Genomic DNA, 14,910 nt, shown 5'->3' on the forward strand with positions numbered 1-14,910 from the left:
ACATGAACTATACATTTTGCAGAACTTCCCATAACAGAGAAAGCTGTTAGTATATATGCAGTAGGATGCTTTTTTGAGTCCATGTTTTCCTTTGTCCCATATTTTTTCTATGTTCAATGTTATTAGGCCACCATTAAGTCTGGACCAAGGGCATCTGTCAACAGTTGAAGTCATTTTCTCTTTTTGTCCACAGCTGCAGTTTGAGATTATTCATGATGACCCCATACTCAAAGGGCTGCAATAAAGTGACCTTCACCACCCAAGAATCTATTCAAACAACTAATATAAATGTTAAATGGAAGGCAGACAGATGGCAATATCAGCCACAGAAAAGCTCTTTGTCCTTGCTGGGGACTGATACTCTGTTTTTATCTAGATTGTGCATGTGCATCTGCGAGATATCTTCAGAGTGGTGAAGTTCGAGGACACCAAAGAGCTCCCTATACAGCTTTGAATTAAAATGGCAAAGAATATTTAATATCTTATATAATATTTGGAGACATGTGCATAGGATCAATCCAGTGACTTTGCTTCATTGGCAGACATTTATTCCATGAGCAGAAGGAAGGGAATAGCACCTGGTGATGGTGCCTTCACTGGGTTAATGGATGTTGATTAGAAATCTCCTGAGTGCCTAGCACTGTGCTCTGGGAGGAGGGTGCCATGGGGAGCAAGGCAGTCATGGAGTGTAACCATCTTCCAAACCACCTGTGATATGGCCGAAAGAAAAGCTTTTCTTTATAGCACAAATCAGAGAGGCCAAAGAGCATGGAATAGGAGACAGAGTGGCAAATATTTTAAGCTGAGAACAGATGTAATCATAAATACCAATTTAGCAAACCTAAAATGCTGAATTCTAAAGCTGACAGTGGGCAAAGTCCAGAAGTAATCCAGTTTCAGCCACAGGACCCAGAGGCTCAGAAGATGATAGCCTCCGGGAGAATCTCAGACTGTGAAGTGAGGGTGGGCAAAGTATGTAACAGAAGATGGCCTGAGAGCAGCTGGACACCTGTCAGATACCCTCACTCACTCACGCAGCTGGGAAACCAAAGTGTATTGGTGACCAGGGAAGAACAGATGGTCAGAGGACTTGGGAACATGGGCTAGAAGAGAGAACAGGGCAACACGCCGAAAATAAATTCAAGAATTTGTTTGTCTGTAGAAAGTTAAGAATCACAGCTTTCTTCCCCACTGGATTCAGAGAATCCTCCAGTAGGATTTCTCCAGGAGGATATTTACTGAGTCTTTGCTGAGGAGTTGCATCTGCCCCAAATGAAAAACTTCAGATCGGTGATTCTTCGAAGAATGGTTGAGCCAAATCTCCCTAGAGTGAGGAGCACAGCTAACCCTTTTCTTGCACATTCGTCAGCCTTTTACTAAGAAACATGGATCTATACATTTTTAAGAATGCGTTTGGGCCGGGAATTTAGCTCAGTGGTTCCGCTGCCTGCCGCGCAAACGCAAGGTCCCGAGTTTGATCCCCCCTCCCCGCCGTACCACAAAAAAAAAAAAGCATCTAATTGAACAAAGACAGTAATACCCTGCAGGAAATACAGAAGAGGTGAGTAGATAAGGTATTATTTCCATGAGAAAAGAAGAATATACTATACAAGAGGCACATTTAGAAAGGAAAATGTACTTGGAAATTAAAGTTGTAATAGTGGATATGAAAAAATAACTAAAAGGTAAAAGTTGAGGCATTATCCCAACAAATATAGCAAAATGACAGTAAGATGCAAAATAGGAGAGATTTAAAAAATTAGTCCAATGATCTTCTGAATAATAAGAATTCCCCAGTATAAAAAATTTTTAAATGGAGAGGAAAAATCATCAATGTTCCAACTCAGGGGATCATGGAGTGGCCAAAACAGTGAATAAAAATAGGCCATGTCCTTTAGGAACACAGTTTTTAATGATTTTTTTTCTTTTTGAGACAGGGTCCTGCCATATGCCTCAGGATGACCTTGACTTATGTAAGCCAGGTTGGCCTTGAACTTACAGTGATCCTTCTGCCTCAAGTGCTATGATTACAGTTGTGTGCCACCATGCTTGGCTTTATGGTATTTCTGCATGTCTGACAACCGTCCTTCATTTCATCCCATTTCTTACCCTCAGTTCACATTGGCAGGCCTCCTGCAGGGATAGCTGATTAAGTCCATTATTCCCACACATTCTAATCTCCTCATGAAACTGTCCCCTGCCCACATCCATTGTACTCTTGTCCCCATTTTTTGCAACATGGATAGGCTGAGAATTTTCCCAAATATTTAAGTTCTGATTCCTTTTTGCTTAATAGTTTTATCTTCAAGTCATTTTTCTCTTCTTACATTTTAGTCTAAGCCGTCAGAAAGATGCAAGCCACGATTTAATCTTCTCAGCTAAATTCCACTTTCATTACTTATAAGACCTATCTTCCACGAAACATGAGAACATGAATATACCTTAAGCACTTCATTGACACTTTGTAACAAAGATTGCTTATTCCCCATTGTCCATTAATATATTACTCATTTTCATCTGAGACCTCATCAGATTGTCCTTTAGCCTCTTATTTTTGCCAGTGTTCTGTAACTGATTATTGTACATTCTCTTGTCAGATGGGAACATTCTCTACTTCTCTCATTTTCCCTCCTGAGCTCTTATTAGAATCATCTTTGAAAATTCCATCATGACCATCTCAGCTTCTCTCTTAAGCACTCAATAATTCTTTCTAACTCTACTTGTTTCCCAGTTTCAAAAGCCACTTCCACATTTTTTAGGTATTTGTTGTAAGAGCACTCAACTTCTCAGAACCAATTTCTGTATTAGGGAGATTTCCCCAGAGAAATACAGCCAGTAGGAGACCACACACACACACACACACACACACACACACACACACACACACACACACTGAGGAACCGGCTCCTGCAGATATGGGAATTGAGAAGTCCATGTCAGCCAGCTGGAGACTCAGGAAAACTAATGGTATCATCCCAGTCTGCATCCCAAGGCCTGAGACCCAGGGAGATGATAGTGTAAATCCCAGTCAAAGAGCAGGAGAAAGTCAATGTCCCCACTTAAACAGTCAGACAAAAGGGAACAAACCCTCCCCATTCCTGCTGTTTGCTCTATTCAGATCCTGAGCCTGTTGGATGATACCCACTCGCTTTGGAGAAAGCAGTCTACTGAGCTCATCAACTCAAATGTTTAATGGTGTCTGGAAAGACCCTCGTGGACTCAGCCAGAGATAAAGTTTACCCAGGCACCTGTGGTGCACACAAGGTGATGCATACGTGAACCCTCATAGGCCAGAGTCGCTGGCAGATGCCCCCTGGAGTGTGCTGCTCAGTAATGACAGGGTCAGCTATTGTGACCACATGGAGGATAGCGTTCCTCTGAAACAACCCTTCTGTCTTCTTTGCTCATGGAGAATAATTCTATGTACACTAGTTCAGGAATGGCCACCTAGATTCATGAGCTGGAAGAACTGCTGAGGACTTCAGAGCTTGTCTCAGTTCATCTCATCTCTCTAAAGACAACTCGTGTTCCAGGAGGTGAAGTCACCCACTCGGGATCTGAGAACTGTTGATGCCAAAGGCAGAAGAAGAGCTGGGATCTCCGAGTTCCTTATCTAGGACTCTTCTCTACAGTTTTCCCTTAGAGCTTGGCCTTTCAGAGAAGCTGGAAAAAAAATTAAACTAGTTCTCACAGTATTGCCCCAAAACAGAAAACTTTTCTTTGTTTAGTAATGAAAGAAAACATGGCAAAAATAATTGCTTTCTTACTTAAATTTTGTATTATTTTATTATCTCAACTTTATAGATTTATATTTCATACCCATAGATAATTATGTGAAAATCTAATAATGATAACTTGTTACAATATTTCCAAGACATTCCTATAAGTACTATCACAAATATGACTTTGCTTACTCTCAATTTGTTTTAAATAATGACTTTATATTTACCGTGGACTCTTATAATTTAGTAGTTTTTAATAGTACGTAAAATAAAACCCACCATTGTACCTTAAAATGTAAAGCAAGTAAAACACATAAAAAAATCTCTCATCAAGAGATATCAATCTTATCTTTACAATACAAGATAGCGTGGGTATAAACACACATGGGCATGGGTGTGGACATACACACACACACACACACACACACACACACTTCCCTGAAAAAAGATCACTCGTGACCCAGGAAATCTCTATTGCTGTCCTAGGACTCTGACATTTTAGTCATGTCTACAGTGGCAACATCTACAGCACTCTGAATTCTCAGTGGAGGTCAGGATACCATATACTCTACCGTCAGCAAGATTCACCACCACACCAGTGTCAGCTTAGCATAAGTTCAGAGAAGACTAAAAAAAGAGACTTGTTGGCTTTTTTTTCTCCCTGTACAAACAAAGCTTTGTAATAACTAGGTCAGGATATACCTCTGATTCTAAGATCAACTGGAAAGTTTCAACCAGTACTTATTATATCCCGAGAAATAACTTTACTCTGTGTTAACAGAACAGTCTCTGTGTAACCCCATGGTTCATCATCTACTCAGAACAGTGATTCTCAAACTTACATGGAAGAAAACAGCATATAGATGTGATGATCATAGGAATCTAGATTAGGCCTCATGATATCTATTAAACTTCCCTTCCAGAAATGTCAGGTATCTATGATTTAATGGACTCAAAATTGATTTTGAAATATATATTTTGTGAATTGCACAGTGTCCTCTGTGTCACATGGTAGAAAGATGAGTCACCTCTATCCCTGGGTCTATGTTCTCCTCTGACCAAGAGGTGGCAAGACAAAAGCCCTGAAAAGGTCAAGCGACCTGGGAAGGATTGCTGTTGGAGAGTCCTTCCTTCTGCAGAGTGACTTGGCTACCAGGAGAGTGTTAACAGTTCTTCAAATCCATACACATTTGCCCTAGATATGCATGTTTAACATCTAAACTATTGAGGTTAAAACACTACATGAAACCAAAATGTGGCAAAGAGTTATTCTACAGTGTGAGGGTGACTCATGTTACTAAAGCAGAGAAATGGAATGGATTTGGCTGTTGAAGCCCTGCCCCAAATGTGATTGTATTTGTAATGTACCAGGAGGTACTTAAGGTCAAATGAAGACACAATACCAGGGTCCTAATCCGAGAGATTGATGACCTTGTGAAAAGAAAGAGCCAGGAATGGTGTGCACACTTGCAATCCCAGCACTCAGGAAGCTAAGGCGGGATTGCCACAAGTATGAGTCAGCGTGGGCTGCACAGTGAGACCTTGTCCCAGAAAAATAAATAAATAAAAGGAGGGAGAGACATGTGTGTCTTTGAGCACATGTCAGTGTAAAGCCACATGAGCACATAGTGGGTAGGGACTGTCTACAGTCAGAGAGAGAACCTGACCATGCTTGGTGTTCCACACCTCCAGTACCATGAAAACATGAATACATGTTGTTTTGGCAACCAAATCTATAGCATTTTGCTCTAGCAGCCCAATCAGACTAGCCCACCACCAGAAAGTGTGCTGGGGAGATGAAAGTGTTGGAGCGAAGCTTGTGTAGTGTGCAGTGTGCAATCTCCAGGCCAGAATTAGAGCATGTTTAGATAAGGACGTGGCCAGAACCCAAGGCAACTCAGACTGCAGGCGAAACACGGACCAGTATCAAACCAGTGTCAGCAAGTAATGAAGAATTTGGGCTTTGGAATTTAAAAAAATTACTTCCTTTCTCTACCTCCTGCAAGTTACAAGTTCCTTAGCTCCCTTACCCTAACTTGAATACCACTTAAGTGTATCATGGGCTGTTGTGAAGAATGTCTGATTCAATGATCAGTGATTGGCACACGCTGATGTCTCAGGGACTGCATAACTAGGACAGCTACCTAAGTCAGAAGACTTGGATCTGAAGGACATTCATTTTTTTCAGAGCACAAGTATTTATTGCACACTTCCTATCTGCCAGGTAAGGTTACAGGGGCTAAAGACAGAGCAGGGAGCAAAACAGGGCAGGACGGGAGGGGGAGGCTGCCCTCACGGGGTTTCCTGTCTGGAATGATGAGGTAGCAGGAACAGGCATGGCCACAGCCAGGAAGGTCCTGACCTCCCCAGTGCTCACAGCTCCTGATGGGGAGTGGCTGAGTATTTGAAGAAAGGTACAAAGACCCACACACTGTTAAAGAGGTTGCTGTGGTGTCCATGGTAAATATTACTTCAAAAACATGAGACTGACTCATTCTGCATGACAGCTTATCCTTATTCTCTAAATTCCTGTCTTCTTCGTCATCTTGAAAAAGATAAGACTACATATAGTACTGAGGACTGAACCTAAAGTTTTTGCACTGAGCCACAACCCCCTTTTTTGTTTTTGCTTTGAAACAAGATCTCATTAAGTCACTAAATTTCCCAGGCTTGGGTCAGCTCTGAGTTGCAACCCTCCTGCCTCAGCCTCCCAGAGTGCAGGGATTACAGGCATACACCATCACACTGGATTGTGGGAGCTCCAGGAGCCTTCAAATGTTGGTGTGTATGTGTGGCCTCCTTCTGCTTGTCACCATTCATCTTTCCCTCTTGATTCAGAAAGCAAACTGCAGTAGTAAATTTGTGCTTCATAAATAATTGGAGAGATTTTGCTTTATTTCATGGCCATTTACCTTGCTGTCTGTGGTGTCTGTCATCCTCTTGTTGCCATATGCAGGGCTGATTGGCAAATGGATATGGTTGTGACTAATAAATGTTTTTCACATCTAAAAATCCATTCAACAAGAGATGTTTTTACACTGACTGTTGGGTAAAATGGTTTGTTCTTTTGCTGCTTTGGAAAGATGCCTTATTTTCTTTTATTATTTTCGGGCAATCTGTCCAAAATCAAAACAGCTAAGGAAAGCACTAGTACCAGCTGCCTATCATTGCATGTTTAAATAAAAGGAAGAAAAATAAGTGTTCTTGGAAAACATCAATGAATAAGTAATTGTGGTATATAAATAATGACTAGAAACTATGCTGAAAGAAAACTGGACATATTCCAAAAATTTTTTATATTTAACAAATTTTTGCATGTCTTTTCTTCTTCCTGTATAAATGCACTACTCTGGGACAGCTACAGAGAAGTGTTCTTATTTCAGCAATTTCCCTTCATTGAAAAAGTATGATTTTACACTTTGTCGCTTTTAGTGGCATATATAAATTTAAAGTGCCAAATAGTCCCTTTAAAATTGCAAACAAAGTCTTACAAACATAAATTCTTTTATAGCTAGAACACCTCTCACAGGCCTGAGTCCTTTGTTAGCAAGATAAATTCTAGAAACAGATTTCAGAGTAAAGACCTCAGTGTTTGTTTTTGTTCTTGTGAAGGCAATAAATTGCTGACAGGGTGCAGCAAGGTGCCACAGCAGCTCAGGAATCTGGTGCCTGTAGGGTGCTCTGTGTGGTGTTGGAAGGTTATGCGGTGCCAGCCTTGCCACACTCCCACGGCTCATGGCACCCTGTGTGAGAGTAGAGGGTGGCCAGGTCCACAGACTGGTGACCCGAGGGCCACATGGACAACTCTATGCTTTCAGAATCATGGCCCCTTTGGGAATGAGGAGCAGCTCCCTACTGTTTGCCTCTGTTACTTTAGGTCTAAGTTTGAAATATAAGAAACCCCAGGGGCACCGTGGGGAAGAGGGCAGAGGTTCCAATTGCCACTTGTTTCCAGCCGTTCTCTCTAGATGATAGACGGCAACGTCATTTGACACACACTTGCCCCCTCGAGCCTGGACGTTGAAAGCATTGAAACTTCGTGTTTGGACGACAGTGGGACTGTAGCGCAGTCCTCAGGGCAGGATGGACAGGGAAACACAGCATGGTGGAAGGAGTGTGGCTGGGAGGGGAATGAGCTTAGCAGAGGATTGAAAATGAAGATGGGTGGGGAGTTGTGCTAAACTGGAGGGCACAGCAAGGCTTAGAGCAGAGTTGTCAACACCAGCTATAGAATAGGGTCACCTGGGGAGCCTGTCACTTCCGGGGGTACTGGCACAGAGTCAGGGCCACAGAAAGACTTGGTATATGGGACATGAATAGATTTATAGCCCACAGCCTTTCTCAGTGCTTAAAAAATGTTCCAAAACTATACCTTTTTTATTTTTAGGGGGTGGCCAGGTGATGGGGCAGACTTTACCATGTACCTCAGTGGACATGCAGTGAGCACCATGTCATTAGACCAGCCCTGTGCAGCCAGCTGGACGGAGCAGCGCCTGTGAGTGGCCAGGCGTGTGTGACATCGCCCTGTGTGAGTGAAAAGCAGGACTGGCTCCTTCAAAGATGCTCTTTTGGTCCTGATTAAGGATAAAAATAAGAACTGTAGGTTTCTACAAATTATACAAGTGGGTTTTTCTCACAAGGTACCCATTTATATTTTTGACAGCATTTGTTTTTCTTGAAGAAGCCCGTCATTCAAGGATCACATTGCGATGATGGATTAGTTCTGTATAATTTGGTAGATGATAGACGTTTGAAATTACTGTGACAGGTGTTTTCATATTGTTTCTGCTGATCTCACACAAAAAAAGCATATTGCCAGAAAAGAGGGTGGAATCTCAAATTCCTCGGAATCAATTTGAAGCACCCTTTTGAAAGGAGAACTGCTGTAAAGAAGCATTTTGGAAAGGGGTAGGGGTGGGAAAGACAGGTCTTGAGATGAAAATACAGTTCAGTAAAACAAATTTATTTTATTAATGGAAACTATATAGCCTATGGTTTAATTTATTCATCATTACTGTCGTCCTTGAAGTTGTTTTCTGTTACTATATACAAGATGGCCCAAGAGGCCTAAAATACAGCCAGTACAAACAAGCCCATGTGTGTCCTGGGGAAATATTTCAATATATTTTGAAATAAGAGTTTGCTTAAGAGGCAAAGAAATAAATACCGAAGGCAGAAATCAGAAAATACAGAGAATGAATCTCTTTTATATGGAATAGCTCATCCAAGCCAGTGCTAATGTGGAAAATGAGGAGCAGCTGTGTTACATAATTTATGTGGGGATAAAAATTGTTTTTATATTACTCTTGCTGTGGAGGATGGCATTCTATAAGCTCATCGTATTTTCAATTTTGATTTCAGCAAAGTACTGCTGTAGCAATTTTGAAAATAAGAGTTTGCCTTGCCTCCTTGCAGTGGTTTCTTCCCTCTCTCTGGGTCCCTACGCCCTCCCATGAGGCCCCACCCACCCTCCTGCTCAACCAGAGGGGCCTGTGACACACGGAAGCAACTCTGTCCTGATGTCATTTGGTATTTTAAGTAAATGCCAGCTACACTCCAGAGGTGGTCTAAGAAGACCAGCTAATGTGCTCCCTTTGATTACTTACTTGGACTTTGGATGCAGAGAACTCTGAGCCAATTCCCTGAATTTGTCCTAGTAATAATTTAGTTATTGGTGGCTGCTTTATTAGATTTAAGGCCTTCTCCAGAGTGTACTGGTTATTATAGCTCTTCATTATGTAACAGCAGTATTCATAAAATGCTCTACTCTCCAGTTCCATTTCCCTGACCACTAACAGGTACTGGTTTCAAATTTGCTCCTTTTCCAGTTGCGGCCTTCATGGGGCGTTGGTGGTGCAGTTGTGAGCACAGCTGCCTTCTCGTTGCAGCCTCCCCTAAGTCCTCAGACTACAGTGGCCAGCCACAGAAAGTGAGACCTCCGTGACATCAGGTGTCCTGAGTGGCTCTGAGGAAAGCCTTCCTGCCCCTGTCGGTCCACCCTTGTTACTGTTAGAAGTCTACATCTTAAACTCCAGACTAGGCTTGGCATACCGGAGCTTAACGTCTGTCTGTACTTGTGTTGTCCACCTTGCACTTTTCTTAATAGAGAGAGGTAGTGTGAGAAAGCTCTTAAACCAAAATGTGAAACTTGTTCCAGCTACCTGAAATAGCTAAATGAGAAGTTTAACATGTGCCCCCTCTAATACATCATTTTTGTAAATTTGGTTACATTTACCAGTTTATATCATCACCCAAAAGGAAAAAAACACAAAGGCGTTTTTCCTTTTTGAACCTCACTTAAATGGTTTCTTAGTCATGGGCTGAACTCAAGGCCTAATGCACACTAGACAGGTGCTCTGTGCTGAGCTAAGACCCCAGCCCCTCTTTGGTCTCTAACAAAGCGTCTGAAGGGTTCTAAAACAGTCTAAGAATGGGTTTGGGCAATAGAGATTCAACAGAAAAGAGTAGATCATAGCTTAGCCCTCATAAAACTGACAGACTGTACGGCAAATAAAGAGGCAATCACATGGCAATATTTCAGGGACTTTGATTCGCAAGGACAGGGTGGTAATGGTTCAGAGAAAGGACATCTCGGGAAAGAGTGGGCAGCTAAATGTGCCCAAGAGTGAGCGATACCCAACTGGGATGGAGAAGAGGAAAAATTAGCCGGGCTGAATGGATTAGTCATCCTGCAAGCAGAAAAGCCCAGCACACCCGAGGGATGTGAAGAGGCTCTTCATGAGGAGAAAATGGAGCGGAGTTCGGGCAAAGACAGAGGTCGGGATGCAGCAGGCCCACAGAGGGAGGTGGGCTGAGGGCGGAAGAGGTGCCAGTGGGGATCCCAGGGAGGATGCTGGAGGAGACAGCCTGCACTGCTAAGAAATAAAGCACTCAACTTTGAAACTGATGAGTTAGTAGTTGAGTTTAATTTAAAGTGTACCTGAATTTCTTCAGTTCCAAGGTAGCTTATTAGAAATTTCTTTATTCCCTGTTACTCATTTATAAATCACTTAGGGCTATGTCTGTAGCTGACTTTCTCAATGATTACAGTAATATGCTTAGAAGCATTTTATTGAAGCTTAACTTTTCCTATTCTAATAACTTTAATTTCTGTGTACTTTCTCCACCGTAAATGCACATAATTAAAAATATTGTGGCTTGCCATGAAGAATTACAGTGTAGAAAATAGACTATAGCATCACATTAAAAGAGTTGACTGTATGGAAGTTTAATTCCCTGCGCTTGTCAAAAGTTGTTAAAACACTGGTTGCCTTTTTTGAATATAAAATGAAGGCAGACTTTTACCAATATATCAAAAAATGACACTTTGTCAAACAGGACTTTCATAGGAGAATGTTCTAAATAAAATGTTTTCTTTTAGAAGAACCCAACCTGTTTAAGACTCCAAAACAAACACAAAAGCACACAAAATGCCTGAACTCACCACCAGTCACAATAGTCAGTTTCATTTACTCTTTACTACTTATTTTATATTCCAAAAATTGTTTCCCCCCAAAAAAATTATCAGTTTTATTCCATGATAATGCTGATTTGAAGCAAAATAAAAGCACCTCAAATGGACTCTTTTCAGACTTAGCAGCACTTCTCATCATGTGATGATGATGTGGTTGTCTAGGTCTACAGTTGGACTCCATCTAATTATATTCCCATATCTAGTAAGAGCACTCGCAGTGGCTGGCTGCATTTCATTTTCTGGCAGATGAAATACAGAATTAAAGTCTCACTCTACTTTCTCAAGGAACACTCCCCACACCATCATTTTCAAATCTTTTGGCCTATGGGAGGATGGCAGCCAGAAAAGGAGGAGAAGACAGATGGTACTTGACACCTTAGTAAACTTAACAAGCAGATGTCCCTGTATGTCTACCTTTTTCATCCCTCCAGTGACCCCTCTGTTAGCATTGCTCTGCAGTGGTTCCAACCTTTTGGCCCTTCTGAGGATGCCCAGAGTTAAGGTCATACATGATGGTCGAAATGTTAAACCAAAAATCCATGGACAGTTGGTTTTGATCACAATGCTGTCTTTTCTGGATAGGAAGGATATTTGTGTTTACTATCCATGATCTTTGCAGAGAATGTATCTAGTTCTAACTCTTTATTAATGCAATTTTATTAGTACGTGTTTGCGGTACATAGTGATTTTGCTTTTTATTTATATTTTGGGTTTCTCATATAAGAGAAAGTATTCAAGCTCTTGAGAGAGAATTCGGAGGATGACGGGAAGAAGCAGAAGGCGACTGAGGTTGCTGACGTGCTGTACAGTTTTAAGTACCCTGAGATGCCGATGCAGAAAGGAGAGAAATACTCTGTGTTACTTTGCTTGATGTGTAAGCGGGCCCTCTTCCTGTAGCTTGCTCTCAGTTCAAGTAACTAAAGGCTTAAATACCCAAAGGTGGTGTGCAAAGGTTTGAGCTAATGTCAGAATGGGGGGAACGCATTCCTCCATTGGAAATGGAAAGGCTGGGCTTTTAAAAAATGTTAGAAATGCTGCCTAGACTGCTCTGAGAGGGCATTAGGAATGAACAACAGCTTTTAGTTAGTAATGGTCAAACCAAATGTGTTGTCTTTCCCTTTAGTTGGCACACTGCTACTGCTGAGGCGCACCATGTCAGGTTGTGTGGTGGGTGTGATAGAGGAGGTGAGAGTGTTGTTAACATCTCTCAGTAGAGGATTCGTTCCCTGTCTCTGAGATGGGGTTGAGGACAGCAAGGTGCAGAGCTGTGGCCTGCAGCTTTGAATCCTCCCTCCATCACTTACAAACAATGTGAGCTTAGGTGAGAGCCTAGCTTCTCCAGTCCTTACTCCATTGATCTGTAAAATAGGTCCACTTCCACGTCGTTAGGTATTCAGTTCAAAGCTGCTTTTTTTTTTCTTTTTTTGTTAAATTCTTTTATCGGTACATTGTAGGTATACAACACAATTACATGTCTCACTGGGAATTGTAGCTTCACATAATGCATCTTGGTTCTTATTTTTTCCCCATTCCTAGCCCTCCCTTCACGCCCTCCACCCTGCCCTATTTATAAAGACTTTATTTCCATTTTTTCCATTTCTCAGCATTTTTCCTTTCCCTTCTTTCCTTTCCCCTGCCCCTCCCACTACCCCTACACCTTTGGACCTTTTCTTCCCATTTTACATTTTCGATTATTCATTCTAATCATTGGTACATTTTAGGTATACAATATAATGACATTCATCATTGGAAATTTGCACCTTTACATAGTCTGTCTTGGTTCTTATTTTTCACCCTTGCCCAGCCCTCCCTTCAACCCCTCCAGTCCTCCCTATTTACAAAGATTTTGTTCCTATTTTTCCATTTTCTCATATTAATCCCATTCCCTTCTATCCTGACCCTAGCCCTCCCACTTCCTTCCCCTTTGCCCCTTTTCTTCCTATTTCACATTAGCTATTATACATTTTAGTCCTCATTTACACTTTCAGTTTCTCACACCAGAGAAACTATTCGGTATTTGTACATGTATGCCCTATTTATTTCACTTAAGAGTATTGCCTCAATGTGCATCCACTTAGCTACAAATGTCTCTAATTTCACATTTTTTATAGCTGAGTAGTACTCCATTTTATTAAAAAAAAAAACCCATTTTCTTTATCCATTCTCTAGTTGATGGGCATTTGGGCTGTTTCCAAGTTTTAGCTATTACAAACTGTGCTGCTATGAACATGGGTGCACATATATCACTATGGTATGATTCTTTTAATTCTTTGGGGAAGATCCCCAGCAGTGGAATAGCGGGGTCAAATGGAACTTCCAGTCCCAGTTCTTTGAGGTATCTCCATACTGATTTCCACAGTGGTTGCACCAGTCTACACTCCCACCAGCACTGGAGCAGGGTTCCTCTTTCCCCACAGCCCCACCAGCATTTGTTATTGGTTGATTTCATGATAGCAGCCATTCTTTCTGGAGTGAAGTGGAATCTGAGCATTGTTTTCATTTCAATCTCTCCAATGACCAGTGATGTCGAACATTTTTTCATGTATTTATTTGCTATTTCTACTTCTTTGTGTGAGAAATATCTGTTCATTTCAGATGCCCATTTTAGGATTCGGCCTTTAAATTTGGGAGGTCTGATCTTTTTAAGTTCTTTATAGATTTGAGATAGTAGACCTTTGTCTGAGGAAGAGCAGGTGAAGATTTTTTCCCACATTGTGGGTTGTCTCTTCACACTGCTGGTGTTTTCTCTTGCTCTGCAGAAGCCTTTTAATAAGAAGAGATCCCACTTGTTGATTGTTTGTGCTAGTGCACAGGCAACTGAGGTTTTGTTCATAAAATCTTTTCCTACACTGATGTCTTCAAGGGTTCTACCTAACCTCTGTTCCAACTGGTTCAGAGATTCTATTTTAATATTTAGATCTTTAATCCATTTTGATTTTAGTTTAGTGCATGGTGAGGGATATAGGTCTAGTTTTAATCTTTGGCAAGTTGAAGCCCAATTTTTCCAGCACCATTTATTAAAGAGGCTGTCTTTCCTCCATTGAGGGTGTTTGGCTCCTTTATTGAAGATGAGATGGCTGAGTGTGTCTGGAGTTGTTTCTGCATCTTCTAATCTGTTCCACTGGTCCTCAAGTCTGTTTCTTTGCCAGTACCATGCTGTTTTTATCACAGTAGCTTTGTAGTATAGTTGCAGGTTGGGGATCATGATACCCCCTGCCATGTCTCTGTTACCTAGAATTGCTTTTGCTATTCTGGGTCTCTTCTTGTTCCAAATGAATTTTTGGATTGTTTTCTCGAGGTCTATGAAGTATGCTGGTGGGATCTCAATTGGAATTGCATTAAATCTATATAGCCACTTTGGAAGTATGGCCATTTTCAGTATATTAATCCTTCCTACCCAGGAGCAGGGGATGTCTGTCCATTTTCTGATATCATCTTCAATCTCTCTTTTCAGAGTGCCACAGTTTTCAGAGAAGAGGTCTTTGATTTCTTTCGTTAGGTTGATTCCTTGGTACTTCAGTTTTTTGGATGCTATTGTGAAAGGAATTATTTGCCCTATTTCTCTCTCAGTGAGTCTGTCATTTGTGTAGAGGAAAGCTATTGATGTTTGTGTGTTGACCTTGTAACCAGCTACTTGACTGAATTTGGTTATTAAGTCTAGAAGACTTTTTGGTGGAGTTCTTGGGGTCTTCTATATAGAGTATCATGTAATCT

General features: G+C 41.3%; 1 protein-coding gene across 24 annotated transcripts in view; it reads left to right on the forward strand.

Moving 5' to 3' along the window:
- Positions 1–14,910, forward strand: part of Hs3st5 (heparan sulfate-glucosamine 3-sulfotransferase 5) — a 287,277-nt gene that overhangs the window by 152,104 nt on the left and 120,263 nt on the right. For 2 of the 24 annotated variants that reach the window (XM_087207911.1, XM_087207909.1), the window contains one exon: positions 8,110–8,250. The exons of 21 other annotated variants lie outside the window; for them this stretch is intronic. The gene's annotated coding sequence lies outside the window, so the exon portion shown is untranslated. The remainder of the gene's footprint in view (positions 1–8,109; positions 8,251–14,910) is intronic. One more of the 24 variants, XM_087207913.1, reaches the window with a different exon arrangement.

This window comes from Heterocephalus glaber, unplaced genomic scaffold (assembly GCF_053883595.1).
Source record: "Heterocephalus glaber isolate CG9 unplaced genomic scaffold, H.glaber_assembly_v1.0 deba00000896, whole genome shotgun sequence".
Lineage (NCBI taxonomy): Eukaryota > Metazoa > Chordata > Mammalia > Rodentia > Bathyergidae > Heterocephalus > Heterocephalus glaber.